The 23,443-nt window shown below is 40.4% G+C and overlaps 1 long non-coding RNA gene across 1 annotated transcript; it reads left to right on the top strand.

Moving 5' to 3' along the window:
• The first annotated feature begins 3,765 nt into the window (after window positions 1–3,765).
• On the top strand, window positions 3,766–5,107 carry LOC137254578 (uncharacterized). The gene is made up of 3 exons (XR_010954036.1): window positions 3,766–4,355; window positions 4,408–4,481; window positions 4,568–5,107. It is a non-coding gene; the product is annotated as an uncharacterized lncRNA (long non-coding RNA).
• The last annotated feature ends 18,336 nt before the right edge of the window (window positions 5,108–23,443 follow it).

Below are 23,443 nucleotides of genomic sequence, written 5' to 3'. Positions count from 1 at the left end.
TAGGATAAGCGCTATCCATTAAATAATGTTAACTATTATATCATAGGTCCGGTTTACTGAAATTTCAAAAGAATATATGGTTTTCACTGCGAGTTAAATGCGTTACAATATTTGACTAATTGATTTAATCGAAATGTTAGTTTTACTTAGATTTGTTTATATTTAACTCTAACTAGTCGTATTATTGTAAAATAACTTTAAGGAAATAAATATTTTATGGCTATCATTTTATTAAATGATTGAAACTATAATCGCCGAAATGTATGTCAAAAATCTCCATTTTCAGATCTATTCATTTTTGTTTGGAATGGCATCATTGATAAATGTTATAAAAAATGTGCATTTTGACAGCGCTCTGTCGAAACAAGGAGTTGCAAATCCATTAATCTATGGTACGTATGTTGATTAGTTTTAAAATCCAGTCCAGGTGAGAGAAAGATACAGAGCAAAAGGGCGATAATGTAGGTAATGTCGATGAAGCTTTTGCGATCCATAGACGGTGACGGTGTTTAAAAGAGAGAGAGAGATAGAGCACTAGCTAGCTGTGCTTTTAGTAACGGTGACACTCGAAGAGTAATGACTTAGTACTATTAGGAACGTTGATGATCGCAGAGGGATATTAACCACATTGGTTATCGACAGAGAGTGATGACGTCGGTAATGTTCTTAACTCAGGGATCGAGGATGGCTCTATGGTTTTTTTCTGTTCTCTTATATTCTCTGTTATTGTAACTGCCAAAATACTCTGAAAATTGCGGGGAGTGCTTGAGCTAGTGTGTTCTATAGTCCCAAAACAAAACCCGAAAACAAATATCAATATATTTTGAACTTTGTATGTAAAAACACTTTTTATCTTATCTGCTTAAAACTCAATCAATGCAGTCTGTATGTAATAACAAAAAAGCTAGTGACACACATTTTGTAAGCGAGATATTTGTAACAATTTGTTCGCAATCAAACTTTTTACTTTAACATATCCTCTAGGTGTAAGTTGTTTTCAACACGATATGGATTGTCAACTTTACATATGGGTAATTTAATATCAATTCGAACAATGGGAAACTTCGATTTGAATCACACTCTTCAATTTGTTAAAAGTAAATTATGATTACGGTGGATTCTTTTGCATGCGGTTCAGGCAGGTTGTTGTTATTGTTGTAGCGATAAGGTTGCTCCCCGAAGGCTTTGTGGAGTGTTATCGATGTGATGGTCCTTTGCCGGATACAGACCCGGTACGCTCCGGTAACACAGCACAATTAAGGTGCTAGCCTCACATTAAACCTTAAGGCCATCCCTCCCTCCCCACCCCAAAGTTCCATGAGGAGCTTGGCGTCGCCAGAGCCTCGTCTGTTAGTGCAGCAGGATTCGCCGCGGATAGGTGAGGTTGACAATTGAGTTTGGAGAAGTTATATATTGCGCTGGCAACCTGAAGGGTTGCGCTACACAGTCCCTTGAATCTGGTATTTTAGTCGCCTCTTAAGACAGGCATACCTACCGCGGGTATATTATGACCCCCTAACCCACTGGGGTGTTCACGCAGGTCACCACTGCCTGTGGCTTGCGGTAAAGTATCGTCTGAGTAGCCACTGTACATCCGTTAAGTGGTGAGCTAATGGAAAAAGGTGACATCCTGGCTAGACCATACCGTCATAATCGTTTTAAGGGCTAGCTTGGGGACTTCATCAGCAGCGTCTCATCACCATAAGGGGCAGCTGCAGTGGGCATATGTCTTGGCTCAAGCGGCTCGGTATATAAATGTCTATAGTAAATGGCTCAATCCAGCCGGGTTGTGCGCTGGACTTGTGATCCGCCACGTGAAATCCGACTCGAATGAAAATACCAATCAAACCTCGATAAAAAGTAACCGCCTTTTTAATGATGCCCTCGTATACCCTTTCAAGTCTTACGATTTAATGGAAAGCAGCTGGAATGTCCATTCCCTTAACGGGATTGTTGCCGATGCCCAGCTGGTTGATGTCCTTGTGAAACGATGAAAGTAAAAAGGAGAATTTAAAATTGTGAAATTTACTAGAGTGGCCATGCAAATAAGCACAGTGTAGTGGTATAGGATGTGTGGTAGCAGAGAGACTTTGTCGCCAAGTACTGTCATTCACGCCTGTGGACGAAAGTCTCACCGCTATCCGAATAAAAGCGACATTTTTTAATATCTCATTCATCTGCTCTCATGTAGCAATAGAGGAAAAAGACTAGCGCCTAGACGCACATACGAGTGCTTCCCCAAGTGCAAGCCAAGTTGCAAATGTCGTGATGGCGACTTTAACGCTAAGGTGAAAAGCTGCGTGTTTCGGCCTCACGGTCGGAAAGTTCAGCCTCCAAAACGAAACGTCCGCTAATGAACTGAGGCTAATCGACTTCACCGACTCGATACTTGGTCATAGCCAGCCTTACCCCCATCGCGAAATCAGACTTCTTATCATCCCATATAAGGTCTTGTCAACCATATTGTGCGAAAGATTAAAACCCTTCGTGAGTCGGCTGATTAGACGTTATCAGTGCGGCTTCAAACCTGGTAAATATACCATCGACCGAGCAGATTTTCCTTGGGCTGATAAGGTCCAATCATTAGATTCATAGCAGGCTTCAATCTTGCGCACAATACGCTTGACAGGGCCTTATATGCGGTACTAAGAAGGCGGGTTCCACGTTAGTTGGCCCAGTTCGCAGGATCCCCTTTCTGGGCAAAACACATTTATATTCCAATCGTGAGGCATGCACTCGTCCGACCATATTGTGCAAGGAAGATGATGCATGTGCCATACCAACATCTCGCCGCCGTATTTGAATAGGTTCACAGCCAATCCATAAGCACCTGCGGCCTTGTGGTTTTTTAATCTGGTTATCGCTATTCTGATTGCGTGATAGGATTCATCATCCCTGCGCTGTACATCGCTGTCTCCATTTAGGAGAGCAGGTTAATGTTCCCTCCATAATCTTAGTATTCCCTGGATATCGGTTGCAGTTTCGCAGTTTTCATGCTCACAAGAGTTTGTACCGGTCCTCGAGCCTTCCACCTGTTGCCTAATTTTCGGGTTAATTTTTGGGGCGTCATTTCCCGTACCTAACACCTCAACCTCCTCGAACTCACGCCTTGTTGCTTCTGCTTGTTTCTTTCTGTAAAAGCGTATCGCTTGCCTTTTTAACTTGCGGTAGCGTTCACTCAATATTCTTGCTGCGTTCGCTTTAAACGTAACCCTGTGGACAGCATTTTCTCTTTCGTTTTTCTTTCTTTGTCGCACCAGTTGTTTTTTCCTCGGTGACGTTACGAAGTCCTTTAGAGATATGCTCCCACTGCTCTTGCCTTTAGACGGGTTATCTTTCTGCAACAAAACCCTTTGTTACATAACCGTAACTGAACTTTCCTAGCAGTTCGTTGTTTTGACATGGAATGACCCATACATTATTTCGACAATTTTTCAATATGTTTTGGAAATAGTGAAAATCGAAAGAATTAAGAAGTGCATACGAGCTATGTAAGAAGAGTAACGACAATCAACACTGATAATTCGGCAAGTTTTCCACTTATGCCCACATATGCACACACACACACACTAACACACGCACACATCTACTTCGCAAAACAAGTACTTGCGCTTTTCACTTACAAAATGCGTAACTCAAAAATGTCAATATGTCATGAGGCTGTGCGTTTTTTACACGTCTGCTTTGCCTGTCATTTAACAACAACAAAAAATGCCGCTAAAATGAAATCAAAGACTTTTACAAAAAAAAAAAAAAAATAAACAACAGAAGCTTTAGCATCAAAACTTTTCCATAAACCGGAAAAAAGTTCGCACAACACAAAACAGCCAAAAGTATTACAAAACTCAGCCAAATTTGAGGATGCAGTTAAGCGGTGAACAAACACGACGAAAAAAGGACTAAAGTGAAGAGTTCCCGGTGGAGAAGGCGAGGTCTTAAGTTGGAAGCAATTCGGTAAAAAAGAGAGTGTAGAATGTAAAAGGGGGCATGCGAACCAATGATGTGATTTGATGAGAGCAAGTTAAGTGTTATGATGTTTGAAAAATGTATGCTGTCATGTGGGCAAAAGTTTAGCTCAACACATTTGCCAATGCACACAGCAACATCAACAACTAAAATGATGGTAATGGCAATAGCAATAAGAATAAAACAAGACGAGCTACGAAAAGCGCGCTTTGGAATTTTGCATGCATAAATAAAATGTTAAAGTTTGATTTGGGAAAAGGGAGTAGGAATCAGAGTGTGGCTACATGAATGTGCGGATGGAGCTGACGAGCGCAAAGTGTAAGCGAAGTCATATGTGATAGGACAGGAAGAACTAAGGGCCGCAGTGGTGAAAAATTTTGAAATGAAAGGTGAGATGTGAAATGTTTTAACAAATGAGAAATAAAGTTATTGCTGTTATAGATGTTGATGCGACAATCGTCTGAGCCCTTATTGAGTGGATTGGAAAGTCTAGCGTGCGTGATAATCCTTATTGGGTATGAATTCTATAAGTTTGGGAGTCTTGCCAAGACAAGTTCTTTTAAACGATTTGTGTTGACCAAGTTGAAGTTTCTCTTTGCAGTTCTCGAGGTCTAGGGCATACAGTCATGGCCACACCCAATTCCAAACATCCTCGCTCAAACACTAAAACATCGCCAGCAAGAGGTGTGCCTGATGTTCCTACCTTGGTTTACCGAAGAGAGAGAGAAAGTTTCGGTGATGCCTGTATTGCATAAGCTTAAAATATCGCTGATGTGGTCGCCAAGATGTGCAGCATCAAACTTGCGTCTACAGCAAGCGGTACAGATATTTCCTAAACCCGAAGTTCACGTTTTGCGCTGTTTTTGGTACACCGATTGGACTACTCTTTCAGGATGATCGTCATTTCCACCAATTTAAAAGACTACGGTTTAAATTTTTGGACACTTCATGGGGGAAGTAACGATGCCCAGCTGTTTCATCTCCTTGTGATTTCCTCCTTGCATATATTGTATTTCCAGGTCTATAGCAAAGTTGATAAACAGAGAAGGAATGAAGACCCTCAACCCCTCCGACGTACACTGCACCAAGAAATATTGCATATTGGGAGCCTAGGGAGTCCTTGTAACAAGTGAACGTTACTGAAAAGGATTGCGCCTATGATAGCATAAAAAGGTATACTTCACAACGATATAAAGTCACAATTAGTGACTATAGCGTATGCAAGTAAAAAATCGTCCATCTTTGGTCCAACAGTTGCAAAAGTATATATATTTCAATGGAAGGAACTAACAGACTCGTTCGCATAAAAGTCTTAGCCAAGCGAACGCGACCGGTGTTTAAGTATAGCAGATCATAATGCTTGGTCGGTGTTCCGAGCGGGTCCTTTCAGATCTGACTCGCACCTGTTCATGATTACAGCAAATTACAGCTTTAAATATAACTCTGCTGTGTGTCCGGACACCTACAAAATAGCGCGCCATTATTGAGTCGGTAGTGTCCAGAGAGCTTTTATCTATAATTAGTCTCAGAAGTTTCATTACAGGCGACAACCCTTGAAAAATGCATCCGTTGTCGAGGATTGAACTTAATCTCTTCCGTTAACACCGACTCTAGTATGACCAAAGTTCAGCTATTGGTGATCTCTCCGTCCTTCCAACGTTGTTGGACTCAATCGTCAGCTCTACGGCATCCACTGCTTCGTACACCAACTTAGCTGGGGTACAACTTTTATCGTTCGATAACTGTACTGTTGCTGCTACAATAATATGCCTTAGCAACTACGACCTTCAGTCGCATTTATTTGCTATGGTCTACTGCCGTTCAACTGTTGATCGCAACCCATCAGCTCATAGAAGTAAACTTCAGTACTATACGGTAAATACTACGGCAATCGGCCTAGAAATCCAGCAGGTTAAGAGGCCTTAAACCATTAGCAAGCCTCCTTGTAGGAGTATTTAGAACGACGGCATATCTGTGGTAAAAGGGAAGTAAAATCGACAGCCCTAAAAGATCGAGGGGTATAAAAAGTGGCTTTCGCCACAGCGAGCTATTACCATAGGGTAACGGTTGCTATGCATACCCGATTCACATCCGCCGAAAGACTGCCCATTTCCGACAGCTATGGAAATAAATGATCCCGCTTATCACGGCCTAGATAAGTATTTGGTAATTAGTGTCAATCATTATTTCTTCGCAATAACTGTCGCCAATTATGCTCTTTCACGCCGCTAATCGCTAGGAAGATATTACTAGTTTTCGTTGTTGTAAGGACAAGAATGCATCCCTGTTAAAGCTTGTCTCTTGATACCTCTGAAGGGCATTTCTCAATTGGCCTTGAAGCCCTCGACGAAACTGAGCTCCTCTCATAAAGTAGATCGCTGGCGCTAAATAATGAGTATTCATCTCCCATTACAGTAACCTTTGATCGCTTTCAAATATATTTTCAAATATTTACCAGATTGCAGTTCATGTCTCTTACTTTTTTGCTTACCATTCCTCTTTTTGCATGCTGTTCAGCGTTGCATAGAATTTCGCATAATTTAGTTTCAATTCAATAGCCAAGCTAAGTATGTAGCTTGAGCGTGCAAGTGGAACTAATCTAAGTCATTTCAACAGGCAAATGTTCGCCTTTCACATTCGCAAAAGTTGCTGCCAAAGCTTTGACACACAGAAAAAGTGGTTACCATACGCAGACACCAATGGCGACAACGACGACATCACTATAGAGTTGCATTTTTGCTTTGGAAGAAACGTACCAAATAACGAATTCGGTAGGTTGACTGCTCCATTGGACTGCTAGCCGTTGGGCGCACTTTTTACAATACGTTACACTTAAGTGCACAAGCTGCCAACGTTAAGAGCCAGCAGCATCACGAGTTGAGCTAGCAAACTTGAACTAGAAACGAAACTACATAGAGTTGCGCAAAGCAGTTATGTTAGCCACAAAATGTTGCATTCAACCACACTCGGTGTTCACACAAAGCACACCACAATACAGCAAACCAACTAGCAACTGGTTTTCTGCGAATGTTAGCGATAGCTCGACAATGTGCCTTTCTATATATTTTACCACAAAATGATTTTCGTTTTTTATGATTTTTATTTATTTTCTTTTCTTTGGTTTCCCTTACACATTCAACCTGCATGTTGCCATTTTCGTAATTGTAATAAATTGTGCACACTGACATTTAACTTTGAATTCTGAATTAACATTTTGTATTGTGTTGCAAATTATTATTTGAGTGCCATAATATTCTAAATATATTGTAAATTCGATGGTCCTCTCTTAGAGCAACAAATTGCATTGTAGTGTAGTTTGAGAAAATGTTGCATGCCACAGACATACCTTCACATTTCAAATTTACTTATTTGTTGTATTGTTGTGGCACATTGTTTCACCAACCAAACACCAACATCAACGGAACTGGCACAAAATGTTCGTAATTTGCCTATTCAGTTGGTGAAAGTTTGTAATTGCATTAAGAAAAAATTTGTATCGAACTAGTGTGGCTGTAAAATGAAAAATTATATTTATTTGGCACTAAATGTAAAGTGAAATTTTATTAAGATACTTACATACAACTGGGTGTATGAGAATGAGCAAGTCATAATGGATTTTTGATAATGATTTCGAGTACAGTGAATCCACATAGTCCGCTTAGCAAGTCGAGGTTTGGAGCTCTCTTTGCATTTGTCATAATTTTGTCATTGTCACTTTTTCTTTTTTCAATAAGCCTCCATCCGTGATCCAACAAAAAAAAAACTATTAAGCTCATCTATTGACAAAGAGAGATTTTGTTACAAGACCTCAACTGACTTACCGCTCCAAAAGTACTATTGCACAAGCATAGCAAAGCTTATTGTTTGTGTAAAAGTTGTAACAATTTTGTCATTATAATGTTTCTTTGTATGAATTAGAGTCTCTTAAGAACCGAGCATAGCTTAACCCTTTTCGTTTGGTATATTAACGCAGTCTAATCCTCGCTTTTTCTCTCTGGTCTGTTTTGACCGATCCAACAAATGTATTTGGACATAATTTCTATCATGAATAACACTTCTTTAAAGCTGTCCCAATTTTGTCATTATCTCTTGTTTTACTCATATGGTTCCGCTAAAAAAAAAATTCAGACGTGCTCGGTCTGCATTGAGCTTATCATTCTCACTTTCCTTCCTCTTTAATAATTAGATTTCTCAAAAAATATTAATTGACAAATTTGTTAACAACATTTTGCTAGCTATCAAATAGCCCAAATTCGAAGTACCGACATAGACCATACAAATTTATGGAAGCTTGAGTCAAAGTTTATTCTGGTTTTATTGACTGTTGTCACTATTTTGTCATTATTACTTTTCTCCCTCCTGATAAGATGGAGGAGTTATTAATTGACAATTGTCACAATTTTGTAATTTATATTGTTAGTCCTTTTAAATGCTCTAATTTGAGATTCCGGCTTTCAAAATTTGTTTAAGCATGAACGAAGTTTGATTATGCCCTCTTGTTGGCAACTGTCACCATTTTTTCATTGCTACTTTTCTTTCTCTTAATAAATTTCCATCTGAGTTCTTTATTGACAACTGTCACAATTTTGTCACTATTACCTTTCTTCTCCTTAATAAGCCTCCATTCGAAAGACCGTTATACAAATATTTTTAGAATTTGGCAGTTGTCAGTTGTCATGCTTTTGTCACTGTCACCTATCTTGTTACCTATTACAGGTTAAACTATCCCGCATCGACGAAACGCCTATAGTAATTTTTTAAGGCTTCGCGTGCCCTTGATTAAACAAGTCAAAGTACCCTCTTTGAAGTAGTCTTAATTTTGTCATTCTCACTCGTATTTTTCTTAAAATGTTGAGTTTAGCGATTGTCAATTTGGTTAGGCTTCTCCTTTTTAGTAACAGACTCCATAGACATAGACATAGAACTCGTCAAACCTTTTTATTTTTGAAACCATCAAGAGCAACTAAGGAAATCGAGAGTGCCTGGATTCTCTATTTCAGATAACTTTCTCAGATTTGCAAAAGGAACTTGTAAGAAATTTTGATTGTGCGTTAGAGCCATACATGTTCGCAAAAATTATCCACAGTCTCTCCCAGAGCTACGTCTTTACCTTGAACCCAGTATACTGAAATTTATCTAGGCTGCTGAGATTCTTGTGTAGTTCTGCCAAAACACTTCCCCACGACAATATAGCATATTACATCAGTACAGTATCTTACGGAAAAGTCATTCCTCAATCCTTCGAAATCCAAGGGAGTGTTTGCATATGTTAAGCCTGTTGAAAGTATTCGAAGCATATTCTACCTCAGCGCAATCCATTAGATTAACAAGTGCTTTCCCAGAGCACCGAATGTGGATTTTCAGGCGGTCAACTCATATACTATGGCAAAAGAGACCTGGCGCTGGATATGATCATGATTGGGATGCTTATCTCTGTCTTTATCTCTAAAGCGTTGTGTCTTCGTGATTTGTAGGGAAGGAAGAAGCGACAGCAAATCTCAATGTGGTTTGTATTTTACTACACATTTTTTCAGCCATACCCCTTACGTCTTAAAATTTTTTTGTTAGTTTCGAAAATTCAAAGGTTTCGGAGGCTGTGCGAGGACTACGGATAGCGGTGGCAGTGCTAGCAGACATTTCAAGAGGATTTCAGTCGTCCGCAAATTCTGGCAAAGCCAAGAACACATTCAGCTTATGTGAAGTCCTAATTGAGGACCAGCTCAACGTATTATTACATTGTTGTGGAAATAAAGAGTTTGAATTAGCCACCCAGTTATAACTAAGTGAATAATTCAACAAGTTGCTAGTCTTGCAACTCCGGTGTACTAGAAAAAGTTTGAAGATTGTAGTATAGTTTTCGGAAGTTAAGACTGCCCGCCTATAAAGAGGCACAAGATTGATGTGCTCAGCTAGCATTAGAGCTTCATCTTACAACTGCTTTGCATGCCATACACGCTTCACTAAATGATATTGGAAGCCGTAGGTTGGAAAAAAAAAACTAGCTAAAAGAAAAAAAGCCGACTCGTTTCTTTTCTCCAAATGAGTCATTCGGTCAAGAAGAAGTGCGAAATACCAAAGTCCCACATGACTACAAACACAAATTCGAAACCCATATAACCGAACACATTGAAAGCTATGGATGACTGAATGTCGATTTATTGTTAAGTTCTCCATTTATCTCTTCCCACTTAGCAGAGTTTACTGCAGCAGCTTCCTTTTTTGGTTCTTCCGTCAAATGATTGAAACATTCACATTCTCGTTTGCCTGCTGCCTGATGCTGCTACTCATCTGCTTATAATCGTCTAGATGACTGTTGCACTGTGTGTCTACCAATTTAACAACGTGCCAATAGCGTCAATAGCACAATTGAGACAATTCAAAATGAACCAAGAAAACCAACAAACACTAAAACTGCGTATGTTGCCTGCCGCTGGCGGCGACCTCGATTACTGCTTTGGTGGTGGTCTATTGGGACGGATTGTGAGAAACTGTTGCACACGCGCTGCACGACCAAACGTCTTTGGTAACACTGCCATCTCCATCTCTAGCACCATCTCCCTCCATCTGTCATACAATCTGCAGGCGCCTATTAAGGAATTTAGTGAGTAAGTACATATGGGCATGTACAGGTACTTAGAATGCGAATGCGAATGGAAAGGAATACAAAAATGGAAAGGTACTCTCGGATATCATTGCTAACATTTTGCACGCTTTGAAAAATGTTTAGATTTCGAAGAGTTGGCATTGATGGATAGATCACACGTACGCGTTATCGTAGCAGAGCTCAATGGGGTGATTGGTTGGACTTATGATGATTACAAGTTTTGGCGAAGTGTGCACTGTTTGGCGTCAATAAAATGACGTACTGCTCAAACGACAAATTGTTGGATTGTCTGTGTGTGCGAGCATGCATTTTGGTTGTCCCAGTCTCAGTCAGTCATTCAGGCACAAGCTGACATCTTTTCAAGTTTGACCATTGACGTCAACGATACATCAAATTAATGAACATGTTGTGACTGTGTTTGAAATATGATTAACGGTAATCAAGTGAAAGATTAAAATGTATTGTGATGAAGTAAGCCAAGTGTGGAAAGGGTAGTTGGGTGAAAGGCAAATTTTATTTTGCGTCTTCAGCAACAAATACGAAATTTGGAAGATTTGTTGGTTTATTAAAAAAAAGATGATAAACTCAGTTTATACGCAGCTTTTCAAGCTTATATTCCTGGACACTGATCTCAATGACCTCTTCCTCCTCATATTGAGAGCTCCTGCAGAGGGAGCTTGTTAATATGCACCGCCGTCGCAGTATCAGTACAATATCTCAATAAGCTCATATGGCACCTGTAAGTACTCGACCTGCAGATTTGCTTAGATTGAGATGACACCTAGTTCATTTCCTATCAAAACATGGATCTTTAAACCCACCAATCATCCAGGTCGGTCCACACGTGCCCGTAAGTACTCTCACTGCAGATTTGCTTAGATAGATTGAGAAGACATCTAGTTCATTTCCTATCAAAACATGGACCTTTAAACCCCCCAATCATTCAGATCGGTCCACACGGGCCCGTAAGTACTCTCACTGAAGATTTGCTGAGATAGATTGAAAAGACATCTAGTTCATTTCCTATCAAAAAATGGACCTTGAGACCCCACAATCATCCAGGTCGGTCCACACGGGTCCGTTGCACTAATCTCATATTCCTCTATTTTCCTCAGAAGATTACCCAGCGGTGGTCATGGGGAGCTCTCCGCCTTGCTAATGTTCATTTCAGGGACCCAGGAAAGGGAGATAATGAGATGCTTTATGAACGCAATGGAGGTTCGACACCTCTGCACGTTATCCGAATTTATAACGTTGGATTATAGATCCTTAAGACGGCCCGTCTGTCGACAAAGATCTTTATATTGGCGTCTGTAGTAGGACTGTTCTCGAACAGTCTGTCTGCTCACTCTACGGCACCTCTACCCGGAAGACACTGGATAAGTGAGGAAGTCAGTAGGACTTATTTAAGTACAGATGCCCTTAATTGCAGTCCAGATTCAGGCCTCTTTTTCCATTTTGAGTCATCTGGGTAGATTGTTATTCCCATACAACGGTATATGCCCTTTTCCTTTTCCTACGTCGAAGGATATATTATGTTCGGTTGTCGGACGTTAGCTCAGTTATGATCCCATTTAATCCTCCCTGACAGTTCTGTTAGGATATCGAATAATTATGAGGAGGATTTGGGCGAAAGCTGAGGTAGCACTTAGTTCAACACAGTGTTTAATGGCTAAGACCGAATACATACACAAAAACACATAAAGTGTTAAGCCAGCAGCTTTCCATGTCAAAAGACTGGAACGAATGTGGCGTGGTTTATCGATATGCGACGGACGAAATAGTTGTGAGCAGCAATGGTCAAGACGACGACAGTCCGGCACCAGCGGTCAGTGGTCGTAGTAGCAAGGAATCGATTGTTATCACCTGACACGACTTCCCAGGTGCATTTAAATTATAAATTCTATTAGAGCCCTATACGGCGCCATTGCGACTCAACGATAGAGCGCACATAAGCCCCAATGGATCTGTTTCATTTGGAGTCTGGAGAAGCTTTTGGTTTCAAACTTGACGGAGGTCTTAAAGACAATATTTGTGGGTGCTGAATATTTGCCAGGAGTCACAGAAAGAGGCCTTAAAACCTATCAAGCTACACTATAATTCAGTCAGAAACGCCACTCTCGGGGGAATTAAAATAAAAGAACAGACACTGGGTTTTAGGTGGTCTATATCCAAAATCGCAAGATGCTTATGACGATTACAGGCTGTAGAAAGCCACGGCACCCTTCTTATTTAAGAGGCTACATTTAAGCTTGCAGGATAGAAGCTTGGAGGCGACTGTCCGAAGGTTTTGGGTTTGATCGATGTGGATGGTCCTGTCCTTACATGTAGATTTTGGGGTCACCAAAGCCTAGGCTGATAGATGAATAGGATTCGACAAAATTAGGTGAGGCTGAAAATTTGTTTGGAAAATAAATAAATTGCGTTACAAGTCACTTCAAAGGGTTGCGCTAGGCAACATCTTGTATACCCTACATAAAACCTTGAATACCGAAAAGCGGCTTTATGGTCTTCGGTTTGAAACTTTCTTGCTCGTCAGCTAACTTCACACGACCTAGACTTTTGGTCAATTATGGGTTGCCACTACCGTTCCAGCTGTTTAAAGGGGGAGGGCGGCCAAAAGAAGTTATACGAAGTTATGAAGTTCTTGTCCTAGAACTGCATCAGCTATCTTTCTGCTAAAGTCAACCCCTTCTTCCAAGTTTTCAATCCGGTGGACTACCAGTTAATCTCTTAAAGACCTTCTACTTCAACTACCTTACAAAGAGAAACCTACAACCCCTGGTTAGTGAAAAAAACTTCTGTGTAATATTTAGCAAATTTTTATAACTTCAACGACTTTCCATAGTCTCCCTCTTCTACATTGCGCCGGATGTGACAACAGGTCAAAAGAAGGTCATCATCAACGAACCAACATCACATACGCTGTATAAAAAAAAAAAAAATGTAAGGCGCGATAACCTCCGAAGAGATCTAAGGCCGAGCTTCTCTTCCAATTTGCGTCGTGCTCCTCTTGATTTTTCCCTACAAATTGGCCGGACGGGACCTACATGTTTTATGCCGACTCCGAACGGCATCTGCAAGGCAGATGAGTTTTCACTGAGAGCTTTTCATGGCAGAAATACAATCGGAGCGCTTGCCAGACACTGCCGAGGGGCGACCCCGCTTAGAAAAATTTTCTTCTAATTGAAAAATCTTATTTCTAAAATTTTGATGTTGCTTTGCCCGGGAGTTGAACCCAGGGCATACGGTGTGATAGGCGGAGCACGCTACCATCACACCACGGTGGCCGCCATACGCTGTATGCTGTTGTTAATTATGCAACCTGCCAAGATTATGCCAACTATATCGTTCACACAAACAAGAAGTGCTCGAACTCGTGCTGGAATTAGAAAGAAGAAGAAAAGGAAAGATTAAAATAGCAAAAAGAAATTGAACTGCACGTCTCATTAAGAACTCGAACGTGCAGTTGCTTAAAGACGAGCTATGTACGTCCTTAGCAAGTGAATGAGTGAATAACGACTAAGTATCAGCAGGTCTTTGAGGGCGATGCGCTGGGCTGGCTGTTGTTAGCGATCCCTCACAAACATCATGCCATAGTTTGCTGGGCGTTTGTTTGATTGGTGGTAGGCTGCGAGGTTGAGGATTTCAGTGTGTACCCTCTACATTGTGGGTGTATAAGCCTACGCTGCTGTGCTGTTGATGTCCACGACAACTCGTTATCCTTGCCACATTATCTCATTGTATTTACTATAGGCTAAGTACTAAGTACATCTGTCGCATCTTTCGTGATGTACAGCCCGTGTGATGCTCTGCAATGAACAACGGCATGAGACAACTGTCGTGTGTTTGTAACTCAAGTTTTGTAGTATTCCAACAGCAAGTGCATGCAACATCATGTTCTCTATTTGCTTAAGTATTTTTGTAATATTAAACTGCTTATGAGCTCAAAGCTTGTTTAGTTGGCGTGGTGTGGTTGCACTTGAGCGCCATTGCATTGTGGACTTTTATGCACGCGCGCATGAGGCGTTTAAGGAGGTTCAACTATTTTTTAAGTACAACAAACATTCTGAAAAAAATCAAAGACTATTTCTATTACAGCTTATGTTGCCCTTTCCGAGCCGCTGCGTTTCCTCATTGAATTTTACCTTGTGCTTCACACACAACACCCAAGGCGGCCTTTTGGCATAACTCAAGCTATAGTACGTGGTGGATTGCCAACGACTTCAAACATGGGTCTGTATCGGTTGGTAGTCCGAGAAATAAGGTTGTCTTCACTGTTTGTCTTCTACGCTCAGTCTTAGCAAACAATTATTATTTTACACGATTTTGCGATTTTTATTTGTGCAAAAAACTGCAACATCGCTGGACGGTCATCCTAATTTAAATGTGTGCGGTTCAGGTGCAGTGTTCAACATCTGCCTCACTTCGAAACACAAGCCATGCGATCAATGTACTTAAGTTGTTGTTAGTGTGTTAGAATGCTTTCTCGCCAAGTTTGTGGTTTGCAAAGTAGCTGTTGTTCTTCGTTTCGACTGACCTTTCTTTCATTTCTTCATTTTAGCTTCAACTAATGATTTTATACCCAGTAGTGCTAGCTTACTATATAAGCATAAGTCGAGGAACCGTATTCGGTATATTGACATCTTGCCCTTATATATGTCTATTGGTCAGTATATTAAGCTTTTGTTTGTCTATTGTCTAGAATACCGTCATTGTCACCTCATCCGATATATTAATTATACCCAGCTGAGCAGAGCTCACAGAGTATATTAAGTTTGTTCGCATAACGGTACCCCCTAAGGGCATAAACTCTTCGAGAGAGGTATAGGCTTCTATATATCAAAATGATCTGGGCGAAAAAAGAAATTCATTTAGCCATTTAGTCCGTCCGCCCGTCTGTCCGTAAACACGATAACTTGAGTAAGTTTTGAGATATCTTAATGATGGTGTGTATGTTCCTGGGCAGTCATATCAGATCGCTACTTAAAATGAACGAAATCGGACTATAACCACGCCCACTTTTTCGATAACGAAAGTTTCGAAAAACCGAAAACTGCGATAATTCATGACCAAAGACGTATAAACTTTTAAAAGAAGGTAATTTAAAAGTTTTGCAAGCTGTAATTTGGCAGCTGAATATGAATGTTTGGTTACACCCGAACTTAGCCTTCCTTACTTGTTTTCCATTCTTTTAGTCCTTTAATATTTCTGTACGTCTGTCCTTCAGTCGCCTGTTTTACTTTATTTCATATATACATATGTGATAGTACCAGAAGCTTAGCTCCGGCTGTTCATAGTTTTTTCTTTGTTCTTCCCTTTGACCACTTATAAGGTGTTGTTCACTTAATCCAAGTAGATCTCCGACAACCCACCAGAGCTACTACAAACACGGATTGGTTGATAAAAGAGTGTGCTGTGACAGGTTAAGATGCTAGTTCCCACGCACACAACGTGCCTGCATGATAAGCCTGAACTTTAAGTTGTTCACCCGAAATTTTGTAGAGCATTTACGGCTGCAGCCAAATCAGTGGGAAACGGAGCGTGTTGTCATAATGGTAACTGGGCGTAATAAGCAAAAAAATTTCGTCACTGTCATTGTCGTAAGAGAAAAGCTGCTCGGCGCCATAACAGTACGTCGTGCACTCAGATAGCTAGTAGGAGTAGATCGGAAAGCCTCAAAGGAATCCACTACAACAGGCTCACATGTAGAAACTGATCTGAAATTAGTAATGGAAATTCAAACGAAATGCTATTTGCTTCTCGTTCACTGCAAGTAACAACTTATACTCGCTTGCTATTGGTCAGCTTGTCAGCTGCCCTTGATTAGGTTCAGTGAAGGCTGAGATGTTCTAACGTGTCCGTCATGCATTTTTTCCAGTAAATTTGCTTTTACTAGTTTTCTACCAAAAACTTTAAGGTTGGTACCACGTGGCAAAAATTAGCCCTAGGAGCTTGCTCCGTCTGTGTTAATGTGGAAGCTTCGAGAACAAAGTAGTGGTTGATATCCAAATGCGAAAAATGTGGAGTTACATTGCATCGGTCTGCCATGACCCATAGATTGGAAATAGGTTAAAGATAGGCCTTTAACTCTGTCCATTCCAATCACTTATTGGGACCAAAACTTTTTTTACTCTCATCCTCTGGTGCATCGTGAGGTTAATACAGCATCTGCAGACACTCACCTTATATCCTCCACTCGCGGTACATCGAACAGTACATTTGTCTCTGTAGTCGCCGGACTAAAGCTTTGTTCGTCTATCCATCTACATGTATCAAGACCGTCTGGTCCACCTCCTCACATGTAAATTTGTTAATCCAGCGTGGGGGATAAACAACTTTTGGCCGAGCTACACCTGCTTAACTGTCCATATGAAAATTTGTCGATTCTTAGCATTTTTTGCCCTATTTGTCCTATATGTCGTTTTGCTTATCCATCCGTTCGCATGACCTGTAGCTCCGTATTGGGTTTTCCAAATCACTTTGCATCCGCTACTCTTCACCCGTCACTTAATTGGATATTTTGTACAACGACTTATAACTGGTAAATATGCTCTCTGTCTTGTTTTAATATCTGGGCCCGTATTGCGTTATACGATTCGTGATCGAAATCAATATTTTAAATCGCAATAGCTTTGAAGTGGGAAATCAGATAAGAGAAACAAGTGAAATGGTGGCAACGAGTACTCAATAGTGTCAGCCGACATGGCAACTCTAACTAAGTAAAAGACGATTTGAGGAGAGAAATGAAATGAGCGAGACGAAGCAGTCTGTCTCGAACCTTGAGAACGAAACGTCGTATTTAACACAATCATAATTCGCTTATAATACATTAAAGTGTATATTCATTATTTCTAATAATAATACTTTCTTCATTTAACATTAAATAAACTAGCGTGCGTCTAATTAATTATTCGGAACTCTGACAAACGTAAGTAGATAGGCCCATCGTGTTAATATCAGAAGTGTGCGAAACCTATGCCACATAAGGATTGTCGCGTTAATAATAATTCGAGCATATTATAAAAAAATGTGAAAAATCTTTGCAACAATAAAAAGATACATAATAAACGGCATTAACGACCATGATCTCCGTAAAAAGATCTCGAACGATTACGAAAATTGCAATAAGTTGCTACGCGATATTCAAAATTATTCGGTGTACAATAACATAAAATACGAACCGCTGAACTATAAACAGAAAATCGACGAATATACGGCTACGTCCAAAAGCCAAACGAAAAATGTTGGTGAACGTGAAATACCAGCAAACGCTAAAGTAGGTGAACGCGAAACACCTAAATCGGTTAAATGCTATAATTGTTTAAAAACGGGACATATTTCAATAAATTGTTCAGAACCACAACGTGTCGAAAGATGTGAGACTTGTAAACGTACAGGTCATAAAGCAATAAACTGTAAACAAGTGAAAGCAAAACCTAAACCAAATACGACAGTGAATAAAATAAATGATGTAATTCAAGATACAAACTTGACAAAAGTAATCAAAGTAAACGATTTCGAAACAAAAGCTATCATCGACTCTGGTAGTACGTGTTCGCTAATCCGTCATTCTATAGCCGAAAAAGTGGGCAAACTTGTAGAATGTAAACGCGTCTTAAGAGGATTCGCAGGAGGCGAATATATGTGTAAAGCAAACATTTCAGTTGTACTTGAAATTGACAAAAATCATAACCAAGCCGTATTATTAGTGGTTAACGATGATCACATTGATGAAGATGTACTCCTCGGAAGAGATGTGTTTTGTAATAACAAAAATAGGCTGGTTATAGAAAACAACAAGTGTAGTTTCGAGAAATTAGAGAACGTGTCGAATATCTCAACGAATGAACGATCGGAATTGAAAGCTATTATTGAAGCAAACCGCGATATATTTTCTGAGTCTGTATCCGACCTAGGTACATGCACAGTCTCGAAAATGAATATCGAATTAACCAACGATAAGCCAATAACTTTAAAGCCATATAGAGTGCCGTTCGCTAAACGTAAAATAGTATCTGATATTGTATCTGAACTATTAACAAATCGAATAATTCGTCATTCGGAATCACCTTACGCGTCACCGGTCGTGTTAGTTGAAAAAGCCAATGGGGAATCGCGATTATGCGTGGACTATAGAGCGCTAAATAAAATTACGGTGAAACACCCATATCCCATGCCAATAATCGACGAACATTTCGCACAACTATCGGGAAATAGTTATTTTACGACATTGGACTTACGAATGGGATATCACCAAATAGAAATCGAAGAGTGTGCGAAAAAGTTTACTGCTTTCGTGACTACGGATGGTCACTATGAATACAATAGAATGCCATTTGGCCTGGTAAATGCGCCTTCTGTATTCCAACAAGTAATGAATAAAATAATTGCGAAAATGAGAGCGGGTGAAATACTCGTATACTTGGATGACGTCATAATTCCAAGTAAAACGGTTAAAGAAGGTTTATCACGTCTTACAAAATTCTTAAATATCTTACGAGAAAATGGTTTAACACTACGTTTTTCAAAATGTAATTTTCTGGCTGAAGAAATACACTATTTAGGCCACGTAATAAATAAAAATGGTATAAAACCGGGAGAAAAGAAAATAATCGCTATCAAAAACTTTAAAGTACCATCTAGTATAACGGAAACTAGACGATTTTTGGGTTTAACTGGGTTCTTCCGGAAATTCGTACAGGAATACGCGCTAATTTCGAAACCAATAACGAAACTTCTCGCGAAATCAAACGAATCTTTTGTATGGGGTCGTGAACAACAAGAAGCATTCGAAACCTTGATCGAACGTTTAAGCAACGCTCCAATTCTGGCGTTGTACGATAGGATGGCCGAGCATGAAGTACACACCGACGCATGTAGTGTTGGCCTTGCCGGTGTGCTACTTCAGTCAAACGACAATAAAACGTGGAAACCAGTATTTTATTTTAGTAGGCATTGCACGAGTGCAGAAAGTAATTATCATGCGTACGAACTCGAGGTACTCGCCGTAGTCGAATCCCTCGAACGCTTTCGAATGTATGTACTAGGCAAGCATTTTCGACTAGTAACGGACTGTTCTGCCATAGCTAAAGTCAAAACTAATAAAGAATTAAAATCTCGTATCGCGCGTTGGTGGATGAAACTTTTAGAATTTGATTTCGATATAATTCATCGCCAAGGCACACGTATGGCTCATGTCGACGCTTTGAGTCGCGCACCAGATCAGCCACCAAGCGACGTAGAACCGGCTGGGTTGGTAATGAAAGTTAATACTTCATCCGAAGACTGGCTCTTGACAATGCAGTTGCAAGACCCAACGTTATCATCGATAGTATCAGTACTTAAGCAAGAGAAGAAAACAGATCAAGACGCCCAAATTCGACAAGACTACGAAATTAAGGATCATCGATTATATCGCCGTACGAAAGATGGGTTACGATTCGTTGTACCAAAATCAGTTCGTTGGAGAGTAGTGCATTCTTGCCATGACGAAATGGGACATTTTGCACTCGACAAAACGATCCAACGAATTTCGACACATTTTTGGTTTCCTAAAATCCGCAAATACGTTAAAGATTATTTAGCAGCATGTCCAGATTGTTGCTACAACAAATCTCGTCACGGTGTGGCTGAAGGTAGGCTGCATTATAGTGAAACTGATCCCATGCCATTTCGGATCCTTCACGTCGATCACTTAGGACCTTTCGTCAAAAGTAATCGTGGAAATTGCTACGTTCTGGCAATATCCGATAGTTTTTCCAAATACCTGGTAGTGAAGCCAGTACGCAATACGAAAACCACCGCGGTAATCAACGCACTAAACGATATGACAAGCTACTTTGGACTGCCTGTCAAAATCATCACCGATAGAGGTACATGTTTTACCTCGAAGCAATTCGAACAGTTTTGTGAAAAAAATTCGATCCAACATATTAAAAACGCCGTACGTACACCTCGCGCCAACGGCCAGGTTGAGCGAGCTAACCAAACCATATTAAATTATCTTCGAACATCGACCGATAAACCGAAAGAGTGGGATTGTCATCTACGAAACGTGCAATGGTCAGTCAACTCACAGCGCAACGATACGTCAGGTTATTCGCCGAACGAACTAATTTTTAATTTTTTTTTAATTAAGCTAATTGCAGCTATTCACGATACAACCGATAATCCGAATCCGCTACCAATCGACGAAAAACGGCAACAAGCCCTTGAAAATATTAACCACGAACGAGAAAAATGGAAACGTAGGTTCGACGATAAGCACCGTACTCCGACAACATACACCGAAGGTAACCTCGTTGTTATTGAGAACGAGCCAGCAGCAACTGGCGAATCGAGAAAGCTGGAACCCAAGTTTCGCGGTCCATACGTTATTACCCGAAGCTTGGGAAACGACCGATACCTCATAGAAGATATTCCTGGTATAAAAATAACAAATCGCAAATTCTGCTCAATATTTAGTACCGACAAAATAAAGCCCTGGTGTCACAGTGCACCCGAGCTCGACGAATACGACGACGACGACGACGACCCTGGTCAAATCGAGGTCGATTTGGAGTCAGGAAAGGCCGAATTGTCAGCCGACATGGCAACTCTAACTAAGTAAAAAACGATTTGAGGAGAGAAATGAAATGAGCGAGACGAAGCAGTCTGTCTCGAACCTTGAGAACGAAACGTCGTATTTAACACAATCATAATTCGCTTATAATACATTAAAGTGTATATTCATTATTTCTAATAATAATACTTTCTTCATTTAACATTAAATAAACTAGCGTGCGTCTAATTAATTATTCGGAACTCTGACAAACGTAAGTAGATAGGCCCATCGTGTTAATAGTTTCTGATTTATCGCTTGAGTGGAATTGCTTTTCGATCACGGCTCGCGTATAACATGGTATGGGCCCTGGCATGGCTGGGAGTTAAAGGTACGCCGGTTCAATTTGACTGTTATATACTAAGCTTCAGAGCTACAGTGGTGATAAGTAATGTGCTGTCCCTCCAAAAGGAGGCCTCGAGAAACACACGTTGGAACGGTATCCCCTTTAGTTTGTGAAAGGTGGTTGTTACGAAGGTATATTGGAAAGATTTTCCGTCATCCTTTGTCAAATTTGGTTCGGCGCCAACTTATGATAGCGCAACAGGGAAAACGGTTTATCTCCAAACCAAATTTGACCAGGGATTATAGAAGATCAATCCAGTATATACCAAAAGGATGGATACAGTCGGAAAATTAACAACACGAAACGAATTAGTTGTTAAGAACCTTAAAATAAGTTGACGGTTGCTTTAGGTTGTTGCGAGTTTGTATTTATGCTAGTATAAAGTGGGGTCCGCTATTGGAAACTTGCTTTTTGCTTCAATTCCCGATTATCTGAAGTACTATATACTAGTTTAGGATTACCTTACATCGGCCTGTGCATCGGATAGATTAAACTTTTGTGTTTTTTTTTGGAGAGAACCAGCCTAGCCTAGCAGTGAATCCAATTCAACTTTTGATGAGTCACAACAATTTGAGCTGTCAGTTCATAACAGGTCTTATTTATCCTTTAAACCACATGCATCTCCATATAAAGAGATCTTAAGCATTCAATAGCCTATAAGAGTGAAGGAGGGTAGACAGTGTCAAAACTTTTGAGATATGGAATGAAGTGGTATGGAATGAAGTGGTATGGAAAAGAAATATGAAAAAGCATTCAGAGGAAGTGCAGATAGATTACAGGACGGTCCATGGTTACAGCAACAAGCGTCACAACCAGTATTCGAATGAATTCCGGGAGAAAACATTACACTGAAGCAGTACACCATAGAATTAAAACGAGGGGTGTACAGGACTTCATTAGAAAGCGAAATAAAAAAGAAGAATTCAAGTGGTTGTGTAGCGCAACCATTCCAATTTATTTTCAACCTCACCTACACGTTCCGAAACCTGATTATCTGGTAGGCGAGGCCCTTACAGTCCCAATTTCCACGCTTAGAGAGGGTTTGGATGATCTAGAAGGTTCGGAAAGTATCGAATCAATATCCGGTAAAGGACAATTACGTTAGAACTTCCCAAAACCTTCGGTGAACTAAATTGTCGCTTCAAGAAGGAGAAGAAACAAAAAATGCAAAACCAAATCAAAATCCAGGCGGCCACCGTGGTGTGATGGTAGCGTGCTCCGCCGACCACACCGTATGCCCTGGGTTCACACCCCGGGAAAAGCTACATCAAAATTTTAGAAATAAAGTTTTTCAATCAGAAGAAAAGTGAAGTGTTTGGCAAGCTCTCCGGGTGTATTTCTGCCATGAAAAGCTCTCAGTGAAAACGCATCTACCTTGCAGATGCCGTTCGGAGTCGGCATAAAACATGTAGGTCCCGTCCGGCCAAATTTAGGGAAAATCAAGAGGAGCACGACGCAAATTGGAAGGGAAGCTCGGTCTTAGATCTGTTCTGAGGTTATCGCGCCTTACACTTATTTGTTTTTTTAAATCAAAAGGCAATGTAGCACTACATGAAAAACACTAATTTCGCCAATAGCAATGAAGTTTTAACAGGGCTCTAACCCAGTACATTATTGGGCATGTCAAAAGCACTTTGTAAGAAATCTTCAGGAATTGAGAGACCAGACTAAGCGTGCTCCGCCTATCACACCGTATGCCCTGGGTTCAACTCCCGGGCAAAGCAACATCAAAATTTTAGAAATAAGATTTTTCAATTAGAAGAAAATTTTTCTAAGCGGGGTCGCCCCTCGGCAGTGTCTGGCAAGCGCTCCGATTGTATTTCTGCCATGAAAAGCTCTCAGTGAAAACTCATCTGCCTTGCAGATGCCGTTCGGAGTCGGCATAAAACATGTAGGTCCCGTCCGGCCAATTTGTAGGGAAAAA

Source organism: Eurosta solidaginis, chromosome 5 (assembly GCF_040869045.1).
Source record: "Eurosta solidaginis isolate ZX-2024a chromosome 5, ASM4086904v1, whole genome shotgun sequence".
NCBI lineage: Eukaryota > Metazoa > Arthropoda > Insecta > Diptera > Tephritidae > Eurosta > Eurosta solidaginis.
The sequence above is the reverse complement of the archived record's forward strand: the minus strand, read 5'-3'. Positions and strand labels throughout refer to the sequence as shown.